Source organism: Sceloporus occidentalis, unplaced genomic scaffold (genome assembly GCF_023333645.1).
Source record: "Sceloporus occidentalis isolate IW3139 unplaced genomic scaffold, rSceOcc1.0.p SCAF_42, whole genome shotgun sequence".
Taxonomy (NCBI): domain Eukaryota; kingdom Metazoa; phylum Chordata; class Lepidosauria; order Squamata; family Phrynosomatidae; genus Sceloporus; species Sceloporus occidentalis.
The window spans coordinates 7,834,141-7,850,469 of record NW_028317022.1 but is presented as its reverse complement, the minus strand read 5'-3'; positions in this window follow the sequence as shown (position 1 = coordinate 7,850,469).

The following is a 16,329-nucleotide window of genomic DNA, read 5'->3' as shown; positions in this document are numbered from 1 at the left end:
CCCGATCGCCTTGTGCTTGCTCCAAAGAGCAACCACAAGTGCCATCAGTGGATGGCGTTACCGCCACTCACAAGATGGCGGCACCAACTGTCAGATCCAGACTGGATTCAACCATGCAGATCAGAGGAGCCCAGCTCCCTAATCACAACGTAATAAAAAATAATTTTAAAAAATTGGTAACGTCGAAATAATCATCACAAAAAAGTTTTTTATGAACAAGTCCTACAATTAGCGCTATATCTTGTCGCATGAAAATAGTTTAAATATTGGCATTTTAAATGCGCATGGGGTGCCTTGTTAAAAAAAATTATGATCGAATTGGCCAGCTTCAAAAATGTCCCAAATATGGGACATGTGCAGAGACTGAACAAATGCCAAAAAATACACACCTCACAAAGGTGGCCTTTTACCTCCCAAATAACCTAACAAACCAATGCATGGGGAGTATCGCTGTACTCAGGAGTAGTTACTGAACACATATTGAGTTATTGTTTGACAGTGACATATACCAGGAGCAGTAAATTCACACCTGAAGTACAACATATGTGAAAAAAATACAATTTGACAATTTGAAAGGGTTAAAATACCACCATTTGAAATACCCTGGGGTGTCTAGTTTTTAAAAATGTATGGTTTGATGGGGTAAATTGCATTGGCCGGGTTCAAAGATACCCAAAATAGCAGAATGACCAGATTTCGGGAATAATTGTTTTTTAATAGAAAAACGCTACTTGTAATTATTGCCCAATTACTTGCAGAAAAAAAACGGAAAAAAAACCATAGGGTATTTCTAAACTCAGGACAAATAGTAGAATCTATTTAGCAGGATTTTTTAATTAGTTTTTGCAGATGAGTAAAAGATTTTTTTTTTAAAAGTACGAAAAAAGACTTAAAGTAGGGGGGAAAGGTGCAGCCTATATTCGGGCAAATACTGTATATAGGGGGTTCAGGGGGTTAAAATAAAATATGGGACCTCCACCGTCTCTCAAATGAGACACAACAAACTGACAACTGTTAAAATGTCATGTTTGAAAACTGTAACGCTCATGTTCCAATTTTGAACCCGCAGTGCCAAAAAGACAAGCTCTACCCATGCATATGGAGTATCCCTGTATTCAGGGGTTTGTTAAAAAAAATGACATTTTACTGCAATGTTTGGAACAGACTGGCGCTAAACTGGTTAAATCAAACGTGTTAAAATGCCCCTAGTAAAATACTTTGGGATGTCACCTTTCAAAAAATGTATACTTTTGTACAGCAGTTTTTCTTTTTATGGCCGCTATTGGGATGATAGATAGATCTTCCAGCAGGACAATGATCCAAAATGACATAAAATTTATTGCAAAAGTGGTTTACTGACTAGAAAACCAAGGTAAAATCAAGGTACACCATGGCCGCCATAAGGGAAACTATCCAAGAAAAGGTAAAAAAAATTTCCCAAAAATGTACAGATTTACTTTGTTTTATGTTAGTTTTCTGTGTTTTATCCTTGTTTACTCTTATACTGTATTGTATTTATTTTTGTATGTCTCTCTTACTATTATGCTCTAAATTCGAACTCATTGCTTCTGCGGGACAGCCAGAGTTATCACTTTACCAAATTATAAAAAAAGGAAGTGTTCTTTTTTTAATTAAATTGGTTTCTTCTTTAGTTTGAGCAGTACGTTGGGTTACATTACATTACATTATCTTTATTTATAAAGCGCCGGCCGATTCCACAGCGCTGCTACATTCATTAGGACAATTTATAAACACATACAATAACAAACTGGTGCAAAAGAGAAGAGGCCGCTGCTCTTGCAAGCTTACAATATAGTTGGAGGGTTACTGAAACCTCCTTAGATATTTTTAAAACCTTAAATATAACTTGGTGGGGCAGCGAATAAAGTTTGGTGGTAGTTGGGGTGAACAAGTATGGGGTTGACATTGCTCTGGGCCATGCGGGGAGAGCTGCGAGTTAATTTTAACCATTTCACGCCCATGTCCCTCCTTAACATTACAATGAGAGCAGCGGGTAGTGGTTGCTGCTGCCATTGATGTGTGTGTTTAAGGGGCTTCCACGACACCCCCAAACAAACCTAGGTGTTATCACTGTACTCAGGAGATATTGCTTAACACGAATTGGGTTATTGTCTTGCAGTGGCAAATATCAGGAGCTCTTAATTCATACCTAAAGTGCAATGTGTGTGGAAAGGTACACAAAAAATTATCGCCACAAACTTCCACAAAGGCTAGTGGTAGAATTAGTCAATGGAATGCATTTGAAATACCCTAGGGTGTCTAGTTTAACCAAAATGTCATCTATATACCTTCCCCAGAGGACCAGGTCAGCCCTCCAGACATGCTCACCCCAAATATTGTCCAACTCCCTATCTCTCGTATATATTTGCATAGCTGGTATTTGCATGAACCTAGTGCCCATGGCGTTTTCAGGCATTAAGCACATTATTAAACATGTGAGTTGATTGCTGTGTGTTAACATGGAAAGATACGAGACCTCTGTCTGGTCAGGTCTGTCAAATTAACCCTTAATTTGACTGACCTCTCAATGTATCTGTTATAAGGACTTGTTGGATTCAACACATGACACCCACATAAAATGCATTAAAATGTAAATATAAGCACTTTGATACAAAAGTGAAATTATTAAAATAACACATATTTTAGAAGGGTGTCAATACATCTTGTACACGCGAAAACATAATAAAGTTGACACCCTTGAATGCGCAACAGATAAGAGATCTTCTCTGATAATTACTTGTTCACATGTCTATTAAAGTATTTTAAGTTCAGAAGTAACATTTAATTGTATGTTCTGACCACCATTGTGCTTATATTGTCCATTTGTTGGATACGTATTTGTTCCAGTCTTTTTCTGCTGACTGTGATTACAAATCATACATCAATGCAATTATTGAATGGTATTTATATGAAAAATACATACCTTAAACCAGTACAGCTATAACACAGAATTCAACTTTTATTTAACAGGTGCAGAAACAATGAATTGATTTTTATGATACGTTGCCTTTAAGAAGAATTCAATTTGTTATTTTTATTCTACATACATAATTCATTACTTTCTCCATGGACTAGATTTCAGTATAGAAATATTTACATCCCAGCTCAATCGGTATTCTCTCCTTATACATGTTGGCTTCGATCAAATGAAAGAGTGCAGTATATCTATCACACAGATTAATTTGGCCAGTCCATTGGCTGTATGAAAAAGATTAATGATGTGCTATCAAGTATGTGGCAGCTTTGCCAAGCACAACAAGCAAAATCAAAATCGGTATTATCCACAGGTTTTTCTCGTTGTACCCTCATACTGTTGAATTAGGGATGTTGGTTGAAATACAGTATACTTTTGATTTGATCTTGCATTATTAAAGAGTAGCACTGGTAACTGATAATGTGTAATTATTTATTAAAGTCGTGGACATCAATCCAATGCCTTTTTTCTCTTTCAAGGTTTAGAAAACCATAGGCAAAAAGTTACGGAAATCTGTTTCTTCTAAAGGTAGCATTTGAATTTTTGGAATAAGAGTAACGATTTTCCAAATGCAGTTATATGAGTTGAAAAAGTTTCTTATAGTGGTGGTAGTAAATTGGCTCTAAAGATGTATTATTTATAACACCTATATTTTACATTTAATTGTGGTGACATACCCAGCTGCCCAAACATCAGCCAGACAAAAGTCACTTAATATGCCCTATATTGTCTTATCGGAAATACATACACCAGAAGGGACTACATAGAAAGCAAATAATAGAAGTATGGAAATTAACAAGATTGGTACTAAATGCTGCCAAAAAAACTCTTTGTGACTCTGTATGCTCCATTGAGTTGAAAGTAAACCACACACGAAATGTTTCTAGTTGCAGCCAACAAGTTTAACATCAAAGCAGATCTAGGTGATATGTGTCTTGTAGACAACTATCCCTTGGATATGAATGGTAGTTTTTAGTTAAACCAAGAGGGGCGGAGGGTCTAAGAAGCAACAATGCTTCAATGGGTTTTGTGCTTAAGTTCTTATTTATAGTATGCATTTGTACGTTTCTAGTAATATATTTGTTGTGAAAATTTCCAAATTTAGTTTTTGTAAGAAAAAGTATTATTGCGGAGTTGAATGCTATATCATACCACCCAATATTCCGCATGTTCAATGTGGCACCTGTTCAGACGGACTAACATGTAGTATATGTTAACCATGCAACACATTCTTAGATGTTTCAGCTAATATGTCTATTTTCTACAGAGATGTTGGAACATGGTGGCAACATATGAGGTGCTTGGATTCCAAATCCAGACACATTCTTTCATTCCTTTGCTGCCTAAGTGGTTATATTAGCCAATCTTGGTTACATGTAGATAACGATTGAGACAACATAATTAGTGATAATGTAAAATATTTTCTACATAATAATTATAAAAACTGTGTAGGCACATTGAAAAAGAAGAAACATTCTAAGGTTGGTCTATATGTACAATGTAAAATATGCTGAGAGGTGCGTAATTTATGGCTTGATTAATACTCTTGACTAGGTGTTCCTTGCTAATGATTGTAATAATAATTTATGGAAATTGCACTCATTAGTAAAACTGAATATGTAAAAGGTACAGGTCTGTTACGCATGCATTGTCTAAAGATAATACAAGTTTTTGACATAAAATGCACAAACGAGTGATAAATTATCCCCATCTGTCTTAATGTAAACCAGTAATCAGTCTTTAACAATTATCTTACCAGAGCTAAATAAGTTGACATTGCATGGAATTGTTCACCGAAGCACATTTCTAAATTAAGTATGCCCTGCAGTAATATGCCTTCCAATCAAATGCTTCTTATTCATAAAATCAATTTGCAATATCCAGCAAACATGCATTTTTAATATTTCAGTACAAGTGATTAATTGCAAATTGAATATAGTATGTGAATTCCATGTGGGTAACAGCTCAGTTTGGTCTCATATTTTTCGTTAATATTGTGTAATTCACTGACATGAACAACGGGGGAACTATTTAGCAACGTGTTAAAATGCTGATTGCTATGAAATTACATTACATTCAATGAAGCACATTTGGCAAAATTGCAGATAATATCAAGAAATGAATTGAAATATTGTAAACAGATTTCCATATTTTACAATAAAGTATATATGCGACGATAAAACATACATTTTCAAGCAAAAATTTAGGAGAAGGTAATTTACCTGTAATTGTTTTGCATTTCAATTATAATATACAGAGGAATTTTAGAACTTTTTACATTCAATTGGAATTCCAGAAAATATGGTATCCTTTTTACCTTTCAATTTATTGCATATTTTCAATAATATAGATTAAATTGCCAATACATGTATTTTTTTTTCTTCAATAAAAACATCCGTCCATGTGTTTATTCTGTTTTTACAAAGGTGCAATGTTTTCCATTATAACATCTGTGGAGACCGTGTTTGGTAATTGGGGAGTCATTTTTAATGAACCTTATCCAGAAATCTTATCAATATTTCCAGGAATATGCTTTGTTCCCATGGCAATGTTCCAGATTGTCACATTTATATTAACTCAGTAGTTTAAACTCAGTAGCATAAAATATTAATTTAAAATGCTGTGATTTGTTTCAAAAAGAACTAGTCATGTATGTATTTAACACACGCATATACATTATAGCACTAATCATGTAACATGCGCCATAAACGGACTACTGAAAAAACTCAGTAGGCTTTAAAAATACTACATCTAAGTATATTAGTTAACAGAGCAATGTATATTCACTAAACCAGGAGCCTGCAGGTGAGTTGAACCTTCTCATCTGATGCATTGCACTATAAACATTGTAGGGCCAACCCTACTCCGCTTCTGTTGCAAAAAATGGCAGTTTTTTCTGTGCTTTATGCATGGCCTCCTAATCTTACATGAACTCACTAGGACTGGAGCCTCATAATGCAGACTTAAATAAAAAAGTCAAAACGATCAATTCTGCAAACTAGGATAGTGAATACACTCTTGTGTTGTGCATTATTCCTTGATGACCACTAGGATGTCTATTTAACTATGCATTATGTATAGTCATGGGCCTGAAATATTCAACTCTTGCTAACTATTAGTTTAGCAGATAGATGTCATTATTTATTAACATTTATCCTTTGTTACATTATGTATGAATTTTATGATTTCATACATAACAACTACCCATTTCTTAAATACAAGACAGAGCACAGCTATGTTTACACTTCATCCCCACCCTAGTGTGATGGGGTTAGATTATAGTTTAACACTTTGGGGAGTCATAGTACTCAACCTTTCCACTTTCCATGCAAAAAAAATCTGATCACAGAAAGGGTGGTGGTATATGCTCCCTTCTGTTGACAACTTACACCAAGCTAGACCCTCTGCTCCATCACTTTGTTTGGACTCACTTGAGGTTCATGCTATCCAGCTATGTATTCCCTTCTATTTTGTATTGCTGTCATATACCGTCCCCTTGGCCCTGCAAATATCTTTATTGACCTTTCCTCTGATGTCCCCAGTGCCATCCTTGGAGACTTCAACACCCTAGTAGACACACATTTGAGCCCAATGGCTTCCAAACTCCTTTCCATTACCTCCTCCTTTGACAACATACTAACTCCCCTACTCATGATGATGGACCTTATTTTTTTCTAGCTAGTGGTCTCTTACTAACTTCTCTAATTCCCTTTCCCTCTCTCTGAGCAACACTTCCTCTCCTGCTCTCTCGCCTTGCCTCTTACTTAATACCCTAAAGCTCAATTCTAGGACTCCCTACCTCACTTGGCAAACTAATCTCAACCTTTGATACCTTCAATAGCGCTTGTATGGCGATGACACCCAGATCTACCTATCCTCTTCTGATCTCTCTCCCTCACTCCCTCATATAACTAACTACCTTGTCTTTGTCTCTTACTGGACATCTGTACAATTTGTAAAACTCAACCTTTAAAATGCTAACATTCCCTCAACAGTTTCTTTCAATATAAATTGTGCAATCATCTCCCTGTTCCCTCACGCTCATTGCCATGGTGTCACCATTGACCTCTCATTCACCTATCTCATCCAGCCTCAAAAATCTGCAGTCTCCATCTTAAAAACATTGCTTGCATTCCTCCCTTCCTAACACAAAATGCCACTAAGGCTCTTGTTCATATCTGCATTTTCTCCATCCTTGACTATTGTAACACTGTCTTAGTTGGTCTCCCTCATACCCGTCTTGTCCCTCTACAATCCACCATGAACGCTGCTGCCAGATTTATCTTCAATATCCATCACTTAACTAACACCTCCCCTCTGTTAGTCTCTTCACTGGCTGCCTGTGAGCTTCCGGATTTATTTCAAAATCCTGTTTTTTACTTTCAAAGCTCTTCATAGTGGTTCCCCTATTTAGATCTCACTCATCTCCACATACACTCCCACCCAGTCTCTCCACTTACCCAACAATCTCCCTCTGTCCTGTGCTATGATTTTTAGTTCTCATGCACGCTTGCAAGGTTTCTCATCCTATCCTATGGAATGCCCTCACCAACCTATCCATCTTTCCCCCTGCCTTCAATCCTTCGAAAAATCCCTCAAGACTAAGTTCTTTAACTACACCCACAACCTTACTTGTTGACGCCCTTCCTCACACGTTTACTTCACCATTTCTTGTCCCTTACCTGTCTTCGGACAATACTTATATTAGTGTGGCTGGTCCTTCCCTAGAGTAGCACTTTTACCTCTTGTGTGATATACCCCAACTCATATAACTAAATTATAAGCTCAGTTGAGCAGGGCTCTCCTTACCTCTTGTTTCTATAAGTCAAATTATTATGCTATTTACTACTTGTTATGTAATGTTTACCTATTGTACAGTGCTGCAGAATATGATAGCACTATATAAAACAATAAATAATATTAATAAGAATATGTGACAGACTCAAACATACTAAATGTAAAAAAAACTACAGAAATCATTAGGCAGACATGTAATGTTTCTACAGTTTTTGTTTTCCATTGTGAAGTACTTGACAGCTCCTGCTTTATAGTAGACTATGATGTGTCCCACTGAGATAAACACAGGAGTTCATATCTAATCATAAAATCCATAGGCTCTTCCAGCACCAGGTTGCAAATGGTTTTCATTTTTTTTATTTTAGTTTTTCTCTAGTTTAAGAGACCTATGTAATAGAAAATGGAACCATCAGCAGGAGATGAGTTATGAATAAGGTGATCTGGGAATCGTACTCTTATGATAGAATCCCTTTTTCCATACTAGTGTGTAAGTGGTGTTGAGTTTTTTCCAAAGTATCTTTGTTTTTTTTGTGTCAATCTTATACTGTGCAAGCAGGTCAGGTAGGAGCCCAGTTGCAAGTGATACCAGGGACTCTGTCTGTACCCCTTGATGCATCATGACTAGTAGGTAGGTACAGATAGACACAAAACAGATAGAAAAGCAGGACTGGGACTGGCAGGCGGATGCTGAGAAAGTACCAGACAGAGACCAAAGCCCTCTGGCAGGGTACACGGCTTGGATGCCCACAGGCAGGGCCCACGGCTTGGAAGCCCACAGGCAGGGCACACGGCTGGACAGGTAGGTGAGTCTGGAACATGCTGGGGTCTAGTACACAAAGCTGGATCGTGAACGTAGCCCAGTTCATACACAGGAGATGAGAACAAAGTACACAGAACTTTAGCTGCAAACAGACTAACAGGAACCAAGGCCAAACAATGCAAAGGCCCAGACTGAAGGGCAGAGCAGGTATATAAGGGCAGGGCTAAACTCAGGTAATGTGGCTCAGCTGTTCCAAGTAATTAGAAAGGGGCGCTCCTGAGGGTAAAGGGTGGCCTCTAGTGGCTGAAGGTAGACATGAAAATGTTATAATTATCAAATAGACTAGGCTAGCGGATGGAACCCTGACAAATACAATGTCATAACACTAAATGTTATCCACCCCATATCCACAAACTGCAGTAAGACCCCTTACCTTGGTACCGTCAACTATGGCCCCCATAACCCATTGAACCGATATACACACAAGAATAGTTTAACAATATTGTTTATTCAATTTCGGATGTAATTGGCCACTGTCATTGTCCACATGACACACCCATGATGTTGCATCTTTATTTCAACATATATATATATAATACCACCATTAACGTGAATAAACTGCCAACATTAACCAATTATAACCAAATTAAAATATAATGGCTAGTATGGTTGTAACCTGTAGAGACTGCCAGATTCCAAAGCCCAGCAGCCAAACATACAACATCTGCATCACCCAAGCATATGCCTAGGGAGGGCTCTGCACTTCTGCCTTTAGGCTTGTGCATCATAAGTGCAACCATACCAGCCAATCACATTTCACCAATAACCATAAAGGCAACGACCAACCGCCAAATTACCATTCATTACCCGCTATCTGTAAGAGAATAACATGAGGTACACCATGAACCTTAACATGGCAAGACAGCTCGCCTGAAACTCTTTTCAAATGCAGATCTCAGAATCTGAACCATCTGACTACAACTTTGTCATGATCAAAACCATGTTGCTTCCTTGAAGAATGAACATTCTTCACATTCTTCTGCCGTGAAGAATGAACACTGCTTGCCTTGCTGCCCAATACACATACAAGTGTCCTAAAATCAAAACCTTCCATCTGGAAGGACCTAGGTAAAACAAACACATACAAGCTGATGAATTAGACTGGTCAATAGACACCCTGCCCATAGGTATGATATGACAAGCAAAGTTAAGCTTGCTGGTCAGGGACTGGAGTTGCCGCAGTATAACCTTGGATGCCTGCAAGAAACTAGACACAATGAAATAGGCAAACGGCAATCCAACCCAATACCCAGGATACTCAAACAAGTGCATGCCCCATGGTCTTATCTGGTGCTAAGGGTATCCCAAAGTCCCTAGTCACCTGCTTGACAGGAGCCAGGAGAGTACTGCATTGACTAAAGGAGGCTGGACCCACGCAAGTAATGATTGAAAGATGGCAGCCCCGAGACCTCCCAAACTACCCACTCCATAAATGTACTGAAAGTACCAACAGAATATGGAACATCCCATGGGGAGGCATTTAACCACATTATTATTGATATTATTATTATGTATATTATTGTTTTATATAGAGCCATTATATTCCGTAGCGCTGTCAACAACAAACAACAGATGATGAATGACATCTTGCCACATACAACCCAAGAAGTGGAAGCAGTCAATGCACTGCCTGGTCAAAGTAAGTTTATGATACTGCACTTAATTCCGGGTCAGTCCCCTCGTTGATGGAGCTCCCCTTCAAATGGTATATAAGCCGGAACTTTCCTGGCTCTTCGGCCCCCTCATTGAAAGCTCTCCCCTTTAGGAAAAATAAATGGTGCATTTTAGGGACATGCCCAAGGGGGGGGGGATTATTAAACCAGGCATTGGATAACATTCAAAAGGACGCCCTATTCTCCCCTTCTAAGGCAACCTCTATATTGATCCATTACAGCATCTGGAAAAGACAATGCTGAAGATAAATTATGGACAACAACCTGAACTGTAACATTTTTAAATGGGATCCTAAAACATCCCTAAAACCCAAGCAAAAAAACAAGCAGCCCCTTGATCATGATACCTATTCAGCCATGTCACCATCCTCTCTAGTTTTGCCAGAGTACCCCGGAGTGGCCTCTAGTGGTAGCAGATGGACATGACAGCGAAATAATTATGCATGGTCCGGGCTAACAGGGTGGAATCCTGACACGTATTTGCAGGTATACAATAATAATGTATGGAAACATAGCAAGAGATAAAACTACAGGCATATAGTTGCACAACCCAAAGCCAGCCCTGGCATCCACACTGCCCACATAGAACCTGACCAGCACTAATTCACACTTTCATTCACATAATTAATTCACACAATCATTTATTCTCTCTCATTCACACAAATTTACACATTCATTAATGCATTCTCACAAACTCATTAATTATCTCCCTCATTCAGACAATTCATCCACACATTCATTAATTCTCTTACTCATTCTCACTATCTACCTTTCCCCCTTTTCTACCCCTTCTTATTATCTACCCCCCTCTCCCTCCCTTCTCACTTTTACTTACCACCCTGCGGTGGGAGCACGACGCCTCTGTTTTCCTGCTGTGCTCAACATGACATGCCGGCACCGCGACGGAGTTAGAGGCCTCGCGAAGGAGACTGAGGGGCGCCGAGCGGTTGCTAGGCGCCCCTCTCTCTCCTCCGTGTTAAAAAAAAAAATGACGATGCTGCCGGGGATCCGGACATGTGGTCACCCTAGCCCGTGGCACCCCCCTGACGATCGGCACTCGGGGCGGACCGCCCCCCCCCGCCCCGTGCTAATTACGCTACTGCTCCCTCCTAAGGGTTAAACCTTTCCACTGTTATTAAAATGATAATTCTGAAAACTTGAATATTATGTGCAAATTGTTCCTTAACAATAAAATAAATGAGAACATTTATATAGTTTCTGTGAATTCTTTATCTCCTTAAAACTCTTCTATTATATTGACCTGGTGATTTTCTTTTTTGTATTAAAAGCTGCACTTAAGTGCATTGATCTGTCTTAGCTTTGGTGAGTTATAACTAGTAAGGGACTATTTGTTAAATTAAATGTATTTTGAGTTTGATAAAACTGACAGATTTGCGAAGAACTTAAAGAGTCTGATAATCTTCTTTTTTAAAGAATGAACAGGAAGAAAGAGGTCACGGAGCAAGAACTTAAAGAAGCCAAATCTGGATAGAATCTTTAGTAGGAAAAGAGGACTAAGAAATAGAATACAAATGAGAAAAGTAATGGACAATTAAAATCTGTTAGATTTAATGTATAGTGTAATGCTCTGTGAAGCTGGGTCATGGCTTCAATATTTGAAAAGTCAGTGGGAATAATTTTATTAAATTAGATTTAGAGAACCACTTTTTGGTCTTTTGAGTAAGCTCAAGCAGGGCCATATTAAGAGCATCATCAGCCTGGTGCTGAGGATTTTTGTGGGCCTTTTTGTGGAAAAAGGCCACACCGACGGCCAAACACACATACACCAGGACAGGCTCTGCCACATTGACACCCAAACACACACCAGGACAGGCTCTGCCACACCGACACCCAGACACATACACCAGGATAGTCTCTGCCACACAGACACCCACCACACACAACAGGACAGCCTCTGCCACACCGACACCCAAACACACACACACCAGGACAGGCTCTGCCACTCCATCGCCCACACCAAGACAGGCTCTGCCACACTGACACCCAGACACACACACCAAGACAGGCTCTGCCACAACGACACCCAGACACACACACCAGGAAACGCTCTACCACACCGACACTCAGGAACGTAACTAGAAACCACCGGGCCCTGGTGCAAAAAATTGCCCCGGGCCCCCCAACTTCAACAGCTAGTCTGTGCCAACATTACCCACACACAACTGGTCTGTGCCTTCTTTGCACCCCCCCTTCCAACATACAGCATATTTAAACACGCTTACACAAATTACACACACTTACTCATACTCATTAACACATACTCCATTACTCCATCTCACCCCACTTCACACGCACTCTCACACACAAAGAAGTACACATGCATGCTCACACACAAATACACATGCATGCTCACACACACACACAAGTACACATGCATGCTCACCTTATGTATCGCCCCCAGCTAGTGCTATGTGTATTTATGCCCACAGCCCGCCCCTCCCTTTAATATTGATTTATGTAATGGTCCCAGCTGCCCCCCTTGGGTATTGATGCCGCCGGCCCAGATAAAATTCTGCCCTGCAGAATGGGGGATGTATATCTGACTAGTTGGTTGCTTCCATGAGTCTATAGATTCCCATTCTGCAGGGCAGCATTTTATCTGGGCTGGTCAGCAATATGCAAAAGTTACATGTGTCCTGGAAAACATAATAATGCGGTCCATACCTTTATTCCCATTTTTTAAAGTCTTATTTCTCAGGATTTAGCAGAGCTAAATCATACCTAATCATACAGGTACCAAAGAAATAATTTTATATCAATGGTAAGGTCCCTCAATTCATAATGAATAATTGAGGGTATAATAAAATAAAGGGACTTGAGAATTGTAAACCAAACTGTGTTTATTGAGTATATATAATACAAACAATAATTAATTAGAATCCAAAAATGTATCTATAAAGCAGAGTTCATAAAAATAAGTATAATGGTTGCCAATAAAGATAATACGTTGCAACATACTCGTGGTATACAGTCTCTCAGTAAGCGCAGTATTCTGCCCCCCCAAACTCGCGATCTCGCTATCTTATATACTTTTGTCTCCACGCGGTATAACCTTGACTATGTCACTCAAAGTTGTTTACCACAAACAGACACCTGGAAGACTTTGAACATGTCACTCAAAGTTGTTTACCACGAAACCCACCTGTAAGATTGTGACACGTAACACGTACTTTATACAAAAACAAAGCACAAAGCGCAAATGTAGACAGTTAACCATCGTATTTCATGGCTGCCTGATATCTACTAGTATACTAACAATATTAGAAATGAAAGTGTGAGTACACTAAATTTTAATAGATAATTATATATTGCATGAAGAAATTATAATCTATATATATATCATAAGCCTATAACAACATGGCTGATGTGGTCACCCTAATGCCCCCACACCCTTGTTATTGGTCCCAGATAGCCCCACATTGTATATTTATCAAACCACCCAGACCCCCCCTTTAGTATTTATTTATGTGATGCCCCCAGCCAGCACTCTTCAAGCGCAGTGAGTGCAGAAGGCTGTGGGCGTGGCTTCAGTGTTGTGCACCGGGATATGACATCAAATCCCGACGCATAGCATAATTTGCCGCACGCATCTCAAAGGAGCAGGATCGGAGGTCTGCATTAACAGACCTCCCGCTCCCTTGATTGTCTTTAAGCCGGTTAGAGGGAGATCCTTGATCTCCCCAACCGAGCCTGCTCCTCTAGCGGTGGACATTACTGTCCATCTCTGTAGGGGTGCCGTGCGCACAACCAGTAGCGGACACCCCCCCCTCTAGGCCGGCTACTGGTTGTGTGCACAATTTTCTGACGTGTGCGTTCTCTCTAAAAGCTATGTGCACGAGCACAACTTAGAGAGACCACTGCCCCACACCCTTGCATATTTCCCGCCCTTTAGTATCATGTCAGTCCTGGCACTCAGGACCTGCCCAAGCATAGGACTTGCCACCCCCCCAAATAGCATACCTGTGGCATCCTAGCCTCAAACAGCCTCTCTGTGCCATCCTTCCCCCACCTACACATCTACACATATTTATTAATTTACTCATTCACAAACATTAATTCACTCATTCATGTACTCATTTACAGATACTCATTAATTCATTCATTAATTCACCGATACTCATTCATTCACTCATTCACAGATATTCATTAATTCCCTCAACCACACATACTCGTTCATGCACCCTCCCCATCCCCTTAACTGCAGTGCTGATTTCTCTGTGCCGCTCGCAGATTTCCGCAGGGGCCGCTGCTTCCCTCTGCGTGCCAGCAACGTCTCTTGTACCACGCAGGGGAAGCAGGAATGGAGCAGGGTCATGTGACGTGAGGTAAATTCATGTGACTCCAATGGGTTCCTGCTTCCCTTGTGCGGAACAAGAGATGTTGCTTACACAGTGTGCAAGCAACACATAGGTAAGCAGCAGGGCCCTTGCGATCCTGTGGTTGTGAGGTCATATTGGCCACTTCTCCAAAAAGATCTCTTTATTGACCTTGAACATATTTGTAAAGGTTTATATAACCACGAAGAAATTTTTCTCCAGAGAAAACAACACCAATTTGGACAGCTTTTCCAAATCAACGATTGCCTTCTTCACTCAGATTGTATTTGCCACATTGAAAAGCTAAAGAAAAGGTCAGGAGGCGATCAATGTTTGCTTCCTAAGCTCAGCCAGTGTTACTGAAGTGCTTCAATACAGAGACATTCAGCAACACAAATAAGTCAAGAGCCACATACCATTGCTCCTAGGAGCGTTTCAAAACGCCACTTTGAGTCATATTGCCCCCATTCAAAATAATACCCTGTCCAAACCCTCCAGGATATTCTGAGCCCAGGTCATGGAAGCTAGAAGAGCAGATACCAAAATTCCAAGTTGAAAAAGTGAGATGCACATGTCCGAAGTGTGTCCTTTTAGCTCTCAAACAACCTGACAAACAAGGAGATGTTGCTGAACCCATATTTGGCTGCAGTGTTTTGCAGTGACACATCCCAGAAACTGTAAATTCATACAGTAAAAGTAAATACAATTTGTGTTAAAAAATGCAAAAGTGCATAGAAAGAGTTAAAATAATTGCACTAATCTACCACCCATGTACATGAACAACACTGCACAATACAGGGAAGGCAGCCACAACCAAGCGGTGAGCCAATGATGGAGTCCAGGAAGAATTAATAGAATATCACCTGGCCTAAAAGCTGGCTGAAAAAAGAAGCTTAGGGAATGTATTCAGCACATGGGAATATTCTTATCAGTCTTCACCAAAATACCAAGTATGATTTAGGATAAGTTCATTTTTTTATAGATAGCTACAGTTAGTTACTATTGTAATCATTTTTGTTTAGTTCCCAGTTTTAACAATATAAACACTCAAGGAAAAATTGCTTCTTAACATTTTCTTAATGGTCAAGAAAGCAATGTACAGTCGTATACATATGGAAAAATTACCACAGTAGATTTGAGAAGAAAATGTAAAATGAATCATCACACAGTAAAAATGACTAAAGTTGCAATAATTTGTCCTCAAAGTATATAAGAATAAAATTAGAAGCTCGAACAACAAGTAATAGCAATCTCCCAAATTAAGATAATGTATATGGAATATATATCAATGTTTGTGATGAATAAACACTAACATATAGGAATAATTAACACATGATAAATTGAGATAACCCTGCATGGTATTTGCCTTTTTTTTCTTAAAGACCATTTAAAAAGAGAATTTGTAAAATAAGACACCAGGAGATAAATTATCAGTCTATGTATTTAATTTGTTTTACATTTTTTAGTTATATATTTAATCTTCCAAATTGAATCTATCTAAAATACCTTTATCCAGAAGGCGGCAACTTAAAGGTTGTATACATAAAATACATTAAATATATATATATTATACTATATGTATATTTAAAGTAGGCACACACTATGCTGACTTTTATCCTTCTAGAGTTATATTTTACCTAGAGAGGACTTTTTCTTTCAAAAGCTATAAAGAAAATGGCTTCTTGCTGATACCAAAAACCTTATCAC